The 12,250-nt window shown below is 44.0% G+C and overlaps 1 pseudogene; it reads left to right on the top strand.

Annotated features, from left to right (window-relative positions):
* Positions 1-422: 422 nt before the first annotated feature.
* LOC119876574 overlaps positions 423-12,250 on the top strand; it is a 38,239-nt pseudogene continuing 26,411 nt past the window's right edge.

The raw sequence follows: 12,250 nt of genomic DNA, 5'->3' as shown, positions 1-12,250 counted from the left end.
AAATAACAAAATAATCCGATTCACACTGGCACCAAAAATAAATATTTAGGATTAAATTTTACTAATAAATTGAAATTTCTCTAGAAAATGACCTATATTTATGTGTGTCTTTGGAAATACAAGCAGAAACTGAAGAAAAACTGTGCCTAGAACTTCATATAGTCAGAAGGCCATCTACACAAATTGCTATAGAATTGTGGTGCAACACTTGTGCTGGCTTTTAAATACACGAATGTAAGTCTGGAGCTGGTTATATAGTTGGAGGACATGCAAAGAGGGACCTCCCTCCACTGATTAAACCAAACCAGACCTGACCCTGTGGCCAGGAGAGCAGTCCCAGCCTCAGAATCCCCAGATGACCCTATTCAGTGATCAGGACGCAGCGCAGACAAACCAGCATGGAGTCTGTGCTCGGCTGGGTTTTCCTTGTCACTATTTTAAAAGGTAATTCATAGAGAACCAAAGACCTTGAGTCTGTGAGTGGAGATGAGTGAGAGAAACTGGGAATGTGGGACAGTTTCCTGACCAGGATGTCTTGTGTCTGGAGGTGTCCAGGGTGAATTGCAGCTAGTGGAGCTTGGGGGAGATCTGGTGAAGCCAGGGGGTCCCTGAGACTCTCCTGTGTGGCCTCTGGATTCACCTTCACTAGCTATGCCATGAGCTGGGTCTGCCAGGCTCCAGGGAAGGGCCTGCAGTGGGTTGCAGCTATTAGCAGTAGTGGAAGTACCACATACCATGTAGACGCTGTGAAGGGCCGATTCACCATCTCCAGAGACAACGCCAAGAACACAGTGCATCTGCAGATGAACAGCCTGAGAGTCGAGGACACGGCCGTGTATTACTGTGCAGACACAGTGAGGGGACCTCATTGTGAGCCCAGATACAAACCTACCTGTAGAAGGGGATCAGGACCACCAGGGGGTGTGCACTCCTCACCACTTCTATCTTGAAGTCCCAGGAGCAGGTGCAGAGGGTGGTTCTGGGCAGGTTTCCTGTCAGGGTCTGGGATTCCTCTCCAAGGAGCAGTTTCCCCCAGGGAGCCCCTCTCAACACTTGATTATGTGTTTACCTATTCAGTCTCTTTCTAAGAGACTTAGAATTCAATGATAGGTCTTGAACTTACTTGTACTTAACTTTTCCTGACCCGAAATATTAATCAATTAGAAATAACTCCCTTCAAATCATCTGAAGCTTTTCATGAGTCCTAATGGCACTCACTGTGTATCACAGGACACCAAGCTAACATGGTGTCTTGCACATCTCGGTATAGAGGAATCCCCAATCAACACAAGAGAAAAGAAACATAATACAAAAATGTTGGGGATCCCTGGGTGACTCAGCAGTTTAGCGCCTGCCTTTGGCCCAGGGCGCGATCCTGGAGTCCCAGGATCGAGTCCCACGTCGGGCTCCCGGCATGGAGCTTGCTTCTCCCTTCTCCTGTGTCTCTGCATCTCTCTCTGTCTCTCTCTCTGTCTAAGTCTATCATGAATAATTAAATACATATTAAAAATGTTAATAACAGCCTGGGAGTCAGAGAGACTCCCAGCATGACATGGTAGGGAAGTGGACTCAGAGGTCATTCACACACACACACACACACACACACACACACACACACACACACACAATAATGAGAGTATAACCTTTCATCACCTTCACCTTCATGTCTGATGAGAGCCAGGCCGGCCTCTCATCATGTCACAAATGCCTGTATGGTGCCAGGGAATGACACTGGCTCTGAGTATGCGTTGTGGGCCAGTGGTGGGTACGGCGTCCTGCTCCAGGAAGAGCTTGTGTGGAGTTAGTGTCCCAACTGCATCAAAAGAGGAAACTCGGGGGGGAGGAGCAAGATGGCGGAAGAGTAGGGTCTCCAAATCACCTGTCTCCACCAAACTACCTAGAAAACCTTCAAATTATCCTGAAAATCTATGAATTCGGCCTGAGATTTAAAGAGAGACCAGCTGGAATGCAACAGTGAGAAGAGTTCGCGCATCTATCAAGGTAGGAAGACGGGGAAAAAGAAATAAAGGAACAAAGGCCTCCAAGGGGGAGGGGCCCCGCGAGGAGCCTGGCTGAGGCCGGGGGGAGTGTCCCCAGGACAGGAGAGCCCCGTCCCGGAGGAGCAGGAGCTGCACCGACCTTCCCGGGGGAAAGGGGCTCGCGGGAAGGTGGAGCAGGACCCAGGAGGGCGAGGATGCCCTCGGGCTCCCGGGGACAGTAACAGCAACTGCGCGCCCAGGAGAGTGCGCCGAGCTCCCTCCCTAAGGGCTGCAGCGCGCTTGGCGGGACCCGGCGGGACCCGGAGCAGCTGGAGGGGCTCGGGCGGCGGCTCCGCGGAGGGGGCTGCGCGGCCCCAGGAGCAGCTCGGAGGGGCTCGGGCAGAGGAAGAGGCTCCGTGCAGAGGGGGCTGCGCGGTTCCAGGAGCAGCTCGGAGGGGCTTGGGCGGCAGCTCCGCGGAGGGGGCTGCGCGGCCCGGGAGCGCGAATCCACCAGCGCAGGCCCCGGAGCACAGGGCGCCCGGACACAGCCCAGGATCCGGCCTCCCCCGGGACAGGCAGAGGCCGGGAGGGCCCAGGACAGCAAGGACGCTCCTGCCCCAGCTGAGCAGATCAGCGGCCCCACCCGGAGCCTCCAGGCCCTGCAGACGGAGTTCCTACCGGAGCTGAATCCAGGTTTCCAGAGCTGCCCCGCCACGGGGGCTGTTCCTCCTGCGACCTCACGGGGTAAACAACCCCCACTGAGCCCTGCACCAGGCAGGGGCACAGCAGCTCCCCCAACTGCTAACACCTGAAAATCAGCACAACAGGCCCCTCCCCCAGAACACCAGCTAGACTGACAACCTCCAGGAGAAGCCAAGGCTCTTAAAGAACACAGAATCGAAAGACACTCCCCGGTGGTTCTTTTTGTTTGTTTGTTTTTGTTTTTGTATTTGTTTTTGTTTTGTTTTGCTTTTTGATTTGTTTCCTTCCCCCACCCCCTTTTTTTATCCTTTCTTTTTCTTTCTCTTTTTCTTCTTTTTTTTTCTTTTCGTTTTTTTTTCTTTTTCTTCCCCTTTTTTTTCTCTTTCTCTTTTCTTTCCTTCTTTCTTTCCTCTCTTTTTCTCTTTTTCCCAATACAACTTGCTTTTGGCCACTCTGCACTGAGCAAAATGACTAGAAGGAAAACCTCACCTCAAAAGAAAGAATCAGAAACAGTCCTCTCTCCTACAGAGTTACAAAATCTGGATTACAATTCAATGTCAGAAAACCAATTCAGAAGCACTATTATACAGCTACTGGTGGCTCTAGAAAAAAGTATAAAGGACTCAAGAGACTTCATGACTGCAGAATTTAGAGCTAATCAGGCAGAAATTAAAAATCAATTGAATGAGATGCAATCCAAACTAGAAGTCCTAACGACGAGGGTTAACGAGGTGGAAGAACGAGTGAGTGACCTAGAAGACAAGTTGATAGCAAAGAGGGAAACTGAGGAAAAAAGAGACAAACAATTAAAAGACCATGAAGATAGATTAAGGGAAATAAACGACAGCCTGAGGAAGAAAAACCTACGTTTAATTGGGGTTCCCGAGGGCGCCGAAAGGGACAGAGGGCCAGAATATGTATTTGAACAAATTCTAGCTGAAAACTTTCCTAATCTGGGAAGGGAAACAGACATTCAGATCCAGGAAATAGAGAGATCCCCCCCTAAAATCAATAAAAACCGTTCAACACCTCGACATTTAATTGTGAAGCTTGCAAATTCCAAAGATAAAGAGGAGATCCTTAAAGCAGCAAGAGACAAGAAATCCCTGACTTTTATGGGGAGGAGTATTAGGGTAACAGCAGACCTCTCCACAGAGACCTGGCAGGCCAGAAAGGGCTGGCAGGATATATTCAGGGTCCTAAATGAGAAGAACATGCAACCAAGAATACTTTATCCAGCAAGGCTCTCATTCAAAATGGAAGGAGAGATAAAGAGCTTCCAAGACAGGCAGCAACTAAAAGAATATGTGACCTCCAAACCAGCTCTGCAAGAAATTTTAAGGGGGCCTCTTAAAATTCCCCTTTAAGAAGAAGTTCAGTGGAACAGTCCACAAAAACAAAGACTGAATAGATATCATGATGACACTAAACTCATATCTCTCAATAGTAACTCTGAATGTGAACGGGCTTAATGACCCCATCAAAAGGCGCAGGGTTTCAGACTGGATAAAAAAGCAGGACCCATCTATTTGCTGTCTACAAGAGACTCATCTTAGACAGAAGGACACCTACAGCCTGAAAATAAAAGGTTGGAGAACCATTTACCATTCGAATGGTCCTCAAAAGAAAGCAGGGGTAGCCATCCTTATCTCAGATAAACTAAAATTTACCCCAAAGACTGTAGTGAGAGATGAAGAGGGACACTATCTCATACTTAAAGGATCTATTCAACAAGAGGACTTAACAATCCTCAATATATATGCTCCGAATGTGGGAGCTGCCAAATATATAAATCAATTATTAACCAAAGTGAAGAAATACTTAGATAATAATACACTTATACTTGGTGACTTCAATCTAGCTCTTTCTATACTCGATAGGTCTTCTAAGCAAAACATCTCCAAAGAAACGAGAGCTTTAAACGATACACTGGACCAGATGGATTTCACAGATATCTACAGAACTTTACATCCAAACTCAACTGAATACACATTCTTCTCAAGCGCACATGGAACTTTCTCCAGAATAGACCACATATTGGGTCACAAATCGGGTCTGAACCGATACCAAAAGATTGGGATTGTCCCCTGCATATTCTCGGACCATAATGCCTTGAAATTAGAACTAAATCACAACAAGAAGTTCGGAAGGACCTCAAACACATGGAGGTTAAGGACCATCCTGCTAAAAGATAAAAGGGTCAACCAGGAAATTAAGGAAGAATTAAAAAGATTCATGGAAACTAATGAGAATGAAGATACAACCGTTCAAAATCTTTGGGATGCAGCAAAAGCAGTCCTATGGGGGAAATACATCGCAATACAAGCATCCTTTCAAAAACTGGAAAGAACTCAAATACAAAAGCTAACCTTACACATAAAGGAGCTAGAGAAAAAACAGCAAATAGATCCTACACCCAAGAGAAGAAGGGAGTTAATAAAGATTCGAGCAGAACTCAACGAAATCGAGACCAGAAGAACTGTGGAACAGATCAACAGAACCAGGAGTTGGTTCTTTGAAAGAATTAATAAGATAGATAAACCATTAGCCAGCCTTATTAAAAAGAAGAGAGAGAAGACTCAAATTAATAAAATCATGAATGAGAAAGGAGAGATCACTACCAACACCAAGGAAATACAAACGATTTTAAAAACATATTATGAACAGCTATACGCCAATAAATTAGGCAATCTAGAAGAAATGGACGCATTCCTGGAAAGCCACAAACTACCAAAACTGGAACAGGAAGAAATAGAAAACCTGAACAGGCCAATAACCAGGGAGGAAATTGAAGCAGTCATCAAAAACCCCCCAAGACACAAGAGTCCAGGGCCAGATGGCTTCCCAGGAGAATTTTATCAAACGTTTAAAGAAGAAATCATACCTATTCTCCTAAAGCTGTTTGGAAAGATAGAAAGAGATGGAGTACTTCCAAATTCGTTCTACGAAGCCAGCATCACCTTAATTCCAAAGCCAGACAAAGACCCCGCCAAAAAGGAGAATTACAGACCAATATCCCTGATGAACATGGATGCAAAAATTCTCAACAAGATACTGGCCAATAGGATCCAAAGTACATTAAGAAAATTATTCACCATGACCAAGTAGGATTTATCCCTGGGACACAAGGCTGGTTCAACACCCGTAAAACAATCAATGTGATTCATCATATCAGCAAGAGAAAAACCAAGAACCATATGATCCTCTCATTGGATGCAGAGAAAGCATTTGACAAAATACAGCATCCATTCCTGATCAAAACTCTTCAGAGTGTAGGGATAGAGGGAACATTCCTCGACATCTTAAAAGCCATCTATGAAAAGCCCACAGCAAATATCATTCTCAATGGGGAAGCACTGGGAGCCTTTCCCCTAAGATCAGGAACAAGACAGGGATGTCCACTCTCACCACTGCTATTCAACATAGTACTGGAAGTCCTAGCCTCAGCAATCAGACAACAAAAAGACATTAAAGGCATTCAAATTGGCAAAGAAGAAGTCAAACTCTCCCTCTTCGCCGATGACATGATACTCTACATAGAAAACCCAAAAGTCTCCACCCCAAGATTGCTAGAACTCATACAGCAATTCGGTAGCGTGGCAGGATACAAAATCAATGCCCAGAAGTCAGTGGCATTTCTATACACTAACAATGAGACTGAAGAAAGAGAAATTAAGGAGTCAATCCCATTTACAATTGCACCCAAAAGCATAAGATACCTAGGAATAAACCTCACCAAAGATGTAAAGGATCTATACCCTCAAAACTATAGAACACTTCTGAAAGAAATTGAGGAAGACACAAAGAGATGGAAAAATATTCCATGCTCATAGATTGGCAGAATTAATATTGTGAAAATGTCAATGTTACCCAGGGCAATATACACGTTTAATGCAATCCCTATCAAAATACCATGGACTTTCTTCAGAGAGTTAGAACAAATTGTTTTAAGATTTGTGTGGAATCAGAAAAGACCCCGAATAGCCTGGGGAATTTTAAAAAAGAAAACCATATCTGGAGGCATCACAATGCCAGATTTCAGGTTGTACTACAAAGCTGTGGTCATCAAGACAGTGTGGTACTGGCACAAAAACAGACACATAGATCAGTGGAACAGAATAGAGAATCCAGAAGTGGACCCTGAACTTTATGGGCAACTAATATTCGATAAAGGAGGAAAGACTATCCATTGGAAGAAAGACAGTCTCTTCAATAAATGGTGCTGGGAAAATTGGACATCCACATGCAGAAGAATGAAACTAGACCACTCTCTTTCACCATACACAAAGATAAACTCAAAATGGATGAAAGATCTAAATGTGAGACAAGATTCCATCAAAATCCTAGAGAAGAACACAGGCAACACCCTTTTTGAACTCGGCCATAGTAACTTCTTGCAAGATACATCCACGAAGGCAAAAGAAACAAAAGCAAAAATGAACTATTGGGACTTCATCAAGATAAGAAGCTTTTGCACAGCAAATGATACAGTCAACAAAACTCAAAGACAACCTACAGAATGGGAGAAGATATTTGCAAATGACATATCAGATAAAGGGCTAGTTTCCAAGATCTATAAAGAACTTATTAAACTCAACACCAAAGAAACAAACAATCCAATCATGAAATGGGCAAAAGACATGAACAGAAATCTCACAGAGGAAGACATAGACATGGCTAACATGCATATGAGAAAATGCTCTGCATCACTTGCCATCAGGGAAATACAAATCAAAACTACAATGAGATACCACCTCACACCAGTGAGAATGGGGAAAATTAACAAGGCAGGAAACAACAAATGTTGGAGAGGATGCGGAGAAAAGGGAACCCTCTTACACTGTTGGTGGGAATGTGAACTGGTGCAGCCACTCTGGAAAACTGTGTGGAGGTTCCTCAAAGAGTTAAAAATAGACCTGCCCTACGACCCAGCAATTGCACTGTTGGGGATTTACCCCAAAGATACAAATGCAATGAAACGCCGGGACACCTGCACCCCGATGTTTCTAGCAGCAATGGCCACGATAGCCAAACTGTGGAAGGAGCCTCGGTGTCCAACGAAAGATGAATGGATAAAGAAGATGTGGTTTATGTATACAATGGAATATTACTCAGCTATTAGAAATGACAAATACCCACCATTTGCTTCAACGTAGATGGAACTGGAGGGTATTATGCTGAGTGAAGTAAGTCAGTCGGAGAAGGACAAACATTATATGTTCTCATTCATTTGGGGAATATAAATAATAGTGAAAGGGAAAATAAGGGAAGGGAGAAGAAATGTGTGGGAAATATCAGAAAGGGAGACAGAACGTAAAGACTGCTAACTCTGGGAAACGAACTAGGGGTGGTAGAAGGGGAGGAGGGCGGGGGGTGGGAGTGAATGGGTGACGGGCACTGGGTGTTATTCTGTATGTTAGTAAATTGAACACCAATAAAAAAAAAAAGAAAAAAAAAACAAAAGCGGAAACTCCAGGGTGATTGTTTGATTTCTTTTCCTTTGGGTGGAGGAGAAGAATGAGGAAGGAATATCAAGGAGCTCCCAGTTAATAAAGACTGGATATGGTGTGAGGAATTTCACTAAACCAGGGTAATACTGGAAGGAAAAAAGAGAAACATGGTCATTCTCAGTAGACAAGTGTCTGAATCACATGGAAAGAAGATGAATATTATATGGAAGCAGCACAAAACTTTAAATAATAATACAAATAGTCCAAGATCCTATCCAGGTCTCAGATGGAAGCTGTTCTCTTCCCAAGGAACCATCTGGTTCTGGAGGTCATGTGTACTTGGTGTGCTCAGAGACCAGAGGCTTCTAATGGACCATGAGGATCCTCAGGGAAAGGAGCTGGATTGAAGGACCTTCGAACTGCAGGGCAAAACTCATGGATCCTTCGGGTGCTGATGTCAGTTCACTGGTTGTGACCTTGACGATCCCTGTGGTGAACCCTAATGTCCATGTGATGGGGGAGGAGGTGGAGCCTTAGGGACTACTTAGGTTAGAAGGTACAGCCTCATGATGGGATCAGGGCATTTATACACCAGGACTGGGAAAGCTCCCTGCACCCTGGCTCCATGTGAGGTGACTGGGAAAGGACGGGGTAGGATGTGAGCGCTCTCCAGACACCACAGCTCCCTGCATTTGGACCTCAGACCACCCAGACACCAGATCTGTGAGAATGAGTGTCTCTTGTTTGATCTGCTCAGCTCATGTATGATGTTCCAACAGGGGGCACGGGCTTAAGGAATTTTTTTGTCTTTATTTAAATTGAATTTACCAACATTCACTCTACCCTCAGTGTTCATCACATCACATAAACTCCTTAACTCCCATCAACCAGTTACCCCATTCCCCACCTCCTCCCTTACAGTGACCCTCATTTTTTCCCCCAGAGTTAAGTGTCTTTCATGATTTGTCTTCCTCTCTAGTCTTACCCCACTAAGTTTCACTCCTTCCCTTATGGTCTCTTTCAATATCAAGGAGACCATATCATTGCCTTTCTTTACTGGATTTATTTCTCTCAATATAATGACCCCAGTTCCATCCATGTTGAAGGAAACATTATTTCATGTTATTCATTATGTCTGACGGCTATGTAATATCCCATTGTATATATAAAGCACATCTTTTTTTTGTATATTGTTTATTGGAGTGCGATTTGCCAACATATAGCATAACACCAAATGCTCATCCCATCAAGTGCCCCCCTCAGTGCCTGTCACCCAGTCACCCCCATCCCCCGCCCACCTCCCCATCCACTACCCCTTGTTCTTTTCCCAGAGTTAGGAGTCTCTCAACTTCTGTCACCCTCTCTGATATTTCCACTCATTTTCTTTCCATTCTCCTATAATCCCTTTCCATATTTTTAATATTCCCCAAGAATGAGACCATATAATGTTTTTCCTTCTCCAATTGACTTATTTCACCCAGCATAATATCCTCCAGTTCCCTCCACGTCAGAGCAATTGCTGTGTATTTGTCGTTTCTAATGGCTGAGTAACATCCCCTTGTATACATAGCCCAGAGCTTCTTTATCCATTCATCTGTTAATAGACACTGGGGCTCCTTCCACTGTTTGGCTGTTGTGGACTTTGCTGCTGTGAACATTGAGGTGCAACTCAACTCCCTTCGTTTCACTAAATCTGTGTCTTTGGGGTAAATAGCCTGTAGTGCAATGGCTGGCTCCTGGGGTGGCTCTATTCTCACGTTTTTAGGACATTCCATTATGTTTTCTTTTTTTCCATATTTCTGTGTTTTATTTTTATTTTTTAATTTATTTTTTATTGGTGTTCGATTTACTAACATACAGAATAACCCCCAGGGCCCGTCACCCATTCACTCCCACTCCCCGCCCTCCTCCCCTTCTCCCCCCCCAGTTCGTTTCCCACAGTTAGCAGTCTTTACGTTCTGTCTCCCTTTCTGATATTTCCCACACATTTCTTCTCCATTATGTTTTCTGTAGCAGCTCAACAAGACTAATTCCCACCAGGAATGAAATAGGGTTCTACTTTCTCAATATCCTCCCTTATATTTATTGTTTCTGGCCTTTTTACTTTATCCATTCTGAGTTGTATAAGTGGGATCTTAGTGTGGTTTTCATTTGTATTTAGCAGATGACAAGTCATGTGGATCATTTTTGTCCTCTGCCTGTTGGCCATTTGTCGGTCTTCTTTGGAGAAAAGCCTGTTCATGTATTCTCCCCATTTCTTGACTGGATTGATTGTTTTGTTGGGTGCTGAATTTGTTAAGGAAATATCTTGTCCTATTCTGCAGGCTGCCTTTTGTTTTGTTGCCTGTTGCATTGTTGTACAGATTCTATCGTGATAAAGTCCTAACAGTTTATTTTTCCCTTTGTTTCCTATGCCTTTTGAGAGATGCCTTCTTAGCAGTCACTGAAACTGAGGACAAAAAGATGCTACCTGAATTCGCCTCTAGGATTTGGATGAATTTCTCTCTCAGATTTCAGTATTTCATTATTTTGAGATTATCTTTGTGCTTTGTGTAGCAGAATGGTCCACATTCATTCTTATGCAGGTAGCTGTCCAATTTTTTCAGATCCATTTGTTGATGTGTCTTTCTTTCATTAGATATTTTTTCCTTGCTTTTTGAGGAGTAGTTGCCCATAGAGCTGAGGGTCCCTTTCTGCGCTCTCTGCTCTGTTCCATTGATCTATGTGTTGTTTTTTCCAATACCAGGCTATCTTGATGATAACGGCTTTATAATAGAGCTTGTCTGCAAACATTGTTATGCCCTCCAGCTGTAGTTTTCTGTTTTTTTTTTCCAAAATGATTCTACCTGTTTGGCAACTTAGGAAAGAAATTGAGGAAGACACAAATAGATGGAAAACATTCTGTGCTTACAGATTAGAACAACGAGTATTGTCAGGGCACCTGTGTTGCTCAGAGGTTGAGTGTCTGCAATTGGCTAGGGTTGTGATCCTGGGGTCCTGGGGTGGTGTCCTGCATCAGGCTTTTGGAAGGGAGCCTGCTTCTCCCTCTGCCCATGTCTCTGCCTCTGTCTCTGTGACACTCCTGAATAAATAAATAAACCTTTAAGACAGAAAACAAAAATATTGGCGATCCCTGGGTGGCTCAGCGCTTTGGCGCCTCCCTTTGGCCCAGGGCGTGATCCTGGATTCCCGGGATCGAGTCCCACGTCGGGCTCCCTGCATGGTCCTGCTTCTCCCTCAGCCTGTGTCTCTGCCTCTCTCTCTCTCTCTCTCTCATAAATGAATAAATAAAATCTTAAAAAAAATCAAAAATAAATCCTGTGAAAATCTCTATGTTGCCCAGAACCTTCTACATATTCAAAGCAGTCCTTGTGAAAGCATCCTGAACATTTTTCACAGAGTATGAGCATATAATCCTAAGATTTTTATGACACACACAGAGACATTAGGGACACATGGATGCACTGGCATGGCCTGGCTGTATTTGTTGTGAGCAGTATGATGTAACTGCCCTCATCCAGTGAAGGGTGCATTTCTCACCTGGAACTAGGACTAATCTGTTGCAAACCATAGTTATCCGTCAAAAAGTCACAGTGGACACACTGAACAGAAGGAGAAAAATGATACAAGAGAGTCAGAGATACTCAGACACTTTGGAACTTCAGTTTAAGGATGTTCTGTTATAACATTTCCAGAAGATGAGGATGCGATGACCCAGTGGGATTTGTGTCTCACCATCGCCTTACAGGGTTGTGTTGTACTGATGGCTGTTAGGTGTGTCCCTTGTCACTGGATGAACATTTGGTGTCCTGTGTCCTCATTTCAACACACCTGCATCTGTGATTCTCCCTCCGGACATGAGATCAGTTTCCCTTTAGTATTTTCTCAATGGAACCCCTCAAGGGTCCTACACGACTTACTTGGCCTTTATCATTTCATTTAAATGCAATCATTTTTGTCATGGAATTTGCAACAACCATGTAAAATGACCTGATTATGTCAATATCTAACAGCTCTACCATCCTATTCCATAGGCTACATATGCACTTACATGACAGTGAAGCTATTTCATGGAAGGTAAGTCCACTCATGATCAGCAAGGCAGGGGAGCAGCTCTGA

This window comes from Canis lupus, chromosome 8, assembly GCF_011100685.1.
Source record: "Canis lupus familiaris isolate Mischka breed German Shepherd chromosome 8, alternate assembly UU_Cfam_GSD_1.0, whole genome shotgun sequence".
Classification (NCBI taxonomy): domain Eukaryota; kingdom Metazoa; phylum Chordata; class Mammalia; order Carnivora; family Canidae; genus Canis; species Canis lupus.
The sequence above is the reverse complement of the archived record's forward strand: the minus strand, read 5'-3'. Positions and strand labels throughout refer to the sequence as shown.